Source organism: Bos indicus, chromosome 10 (assembly GCF_029378745.1).
Source record: "Bos indicus isolate NIAB-ARS_2022 breed Sahiwal x Tharparkar chromosome 10, NIAB-ARS_B.indTharparkar_mat_pri_1.0, whole genome shotgun sequence".
Taxonomy (NCBI): domain Eukaryota; kingdom Metazoa; phylum Chordata; class Mammalia; order Artiodactyla; family Bovidae; genus Bos; species Bos indicus.
This window is the reverse complement of record NC_091769.1, coordinates 58082915-58085449: the sequence shown is the minus strand read 5'-3', so window position 1 is coordinate 58085449 and position 2535 is coordinate 58082915. Positions and strand designations below refer to the sequence as shown.

The window sequence follows — 2535 nt, the reverse complement described above, 5'->3', positions numbered from 1 at the left end:
AGAGGAAGGGAATATATGTATACTTATAGCTGAGTCATGCTGCTGTACAGCAGAAACCAATACAACACTGTAAAGCACTATTGTCCAATTTCAGGATAAGAAAACATCTACAACCCATAAATGCTGCACAGAGTGTGAAGGAAAAGGAATATTACTACACTGCTGGTGGGAATGTAAACTGATATAGCCACTATGGAGAAAAGTATAGAGGTTCCTTAAAAAGCTAAGAATAAATGTTATTGCTGGTTGAAGATGGCGGAGAGGAAGAAGTACGTTCATCTCCTCCTGCGAGAACACCAAAATTGCAACTAGCTGTTGAACAACCATGGACAGGAGGACAGTGGAACCCACCAAAAAAATGTACCCCATGTCCAAAGACAAAGACGAAGCTGTAACAAGACCGCAGGAGGGGTGCAATCACGATAAAGTAAAATCCTATACCTGCTGGATGGGCGACCCACAAACTGGAGAACAATACCAAAAAAAGTTCTCCCACTGTTGTGAAGGTTCTGAGACCCACATCAGTCTTCCCAGCCAGGGGATCCAACAAAGGGACTGGGAATACCCAGTGAATCTGATTCTATGGGCTGGTAGGATTTGACTACAAGACTTACTCAGGACTGGGGGAAACAGACTCCACCCTTGGAGGGCACAAACAAAATCTTGAGTGCACCAAGACCCAGTGGAAAGGAGCAATGACCCCACAAGAGACTGGATAAGACCTTCCTGCTGGTGTTGGGGAGTCTGATGCGGAGGCATGTGTCAGCAGCAGCTTGCAGCAGGGACACAGGCTCTGGCAGCAGCAGTCCTGGAAGGGGACCCTTGGTGTAAGTCCTCTTGAAGGTCACCACTAACCCTACCATAGAGCCCATAGACCCCAGGGCAGGTCGCTTCAGGCTAAACAACTAACAGGGAGGGAACACAATCACATCCATTAGTAGACAATTTGATTAAAGTTTACTGAGCACACCCTGCCCGCCAGAGCAAGACCCACTTTTTCCCACCGCCAGTCCCTCCCATTAGGAAGCTTACACAAGCCTCTTAGCCTACTCCATCAGAGGGCAGAAAGAAGCAGCAGGAAGATCTACAGTTCCACAGCTGGCTAGAACAAAAATCACATTACAGAAAGTTAATCAGAAGAAAATGCAGAAAGTTATATCTCAGATGTAGGGACAAGATAAAACCCCAGAAAAACAACTAAATGAAGTGGAGATAGGCAACCTTCCAGAAAAAGAATTCATGATAATGACAGTGAAGATGACCCAGGATCTTGGGAAAATAATGAAGAAGATGCAAGAAATGTTTAAAGACCTATAAGAACTAAAGAACAAACAAACAGATGAATAATACACTCGAAGGAATCAATAGCAGAATGACTGAGGCAGAAGAGACCAATGACATGAAGGACAGAATGGTGAAAATCACTGCCACAGAACAGAATATAGAAAAAATGACAAAAATGAGGCAGCCTAACCCACTCCAGTATTCTGGCCTGGAGAATTCCATGGACTGTATAGTCCATGGGGTCCTGAAGAGTCGGACACGACTGGGGCCTTTCACTTTAAAGAGATCTCTGGGACAACAAGAAAGGCACTGACATTTGCATTATAGGCATCCCAGAAGGAGGAGAGAGAAAGGACCTGAGAAAATATTTGAAGAGATAATAGCTTGAAAACTTCCCTAACATGGGAAAGGAAACAGTCTATGAAGTCCAGAGGCATGACTCAGACAGGATAAACCCAAGGAGGAACACACTGAGACATATAGTAAAAATTAAAGACAAAGAAAATATACTAAAAGCAACAATGGAAAAACAACAAATAGCATATGAGGGAACTCCCATAAGGTTATCAGCTTATTTCGCAACAGAAACTCTAGAAAGTGAAAAGTGAAAGTGGCTCAGTTGTGTCTGACTCTTTGTGACTCTGTATAGTCCGTGGAATTCTCCAGGCCAGAATACTGGAGTAGGTAGCCTTTCCCTTCTCCAGGGGATCTTCCCAATTTGGGGATCAAACCCAGGTCTCCTGCATTGCGGGCAGATTCTTTACCAGCTGAGCCATGAGGGAAGCCCAAGAATACTGGAGTGAGCAGCCTATCCCTTCTCCAGGGGATCTTCCTATCCCAGGAATTGAACCAGGGTCTCCTGCATTGCAGGCAGATTCTTCTTTTTTTTTTTTTTCAGTTGATTTTTTTTTTTCTTGATGTTTTAAAAATATGGAACGCTTCACGAATTTGCATGTCATCCTTGCACAGGGGCCATGCTAATCTTCTCTGTATCGTTCCAATTTTAGTATATGTGCTGCCGAAGCGAGCACTGCAGGCAGATTCTTTACCAACTGAGCTACCAGGGAAGCTAGAAGGAAATGGCATGATATATTTAAAGGGATAAAAGAGAAGAACCTATAACCAAGAATAGTCTACCCAGCAAGATTCTCATTCAGGTTTGATGGAGAAATCAAAAGCTTTCCAGATAAACAAAAGTTAAGAGTTCAGCACCCCCAAACCAGCTTTACAATGAATGCTAAAGGAACATCT

At 43.6% G+C, this 2535-nt stretch overlaps 1 non-coding gene across 1 annotated transcript; it reads right to left on the bottom strand.

Moving 5' to 3' along the window:
- Positions 1-2208: 2208 nt before the first annotated feature.
- On the bottom strand, positions 2209-2315 carry LOC139185538 (U6 spliceosomal RNA). Its single transcript, XR_011569110.1, has one exon. It is a non-coding gene; the product is annotated as a U6 spliceosomal RNA (small nuclear RNA).
- Between the last annotated feature and the right edge of the window lie 220 nt (positions 2316-2535).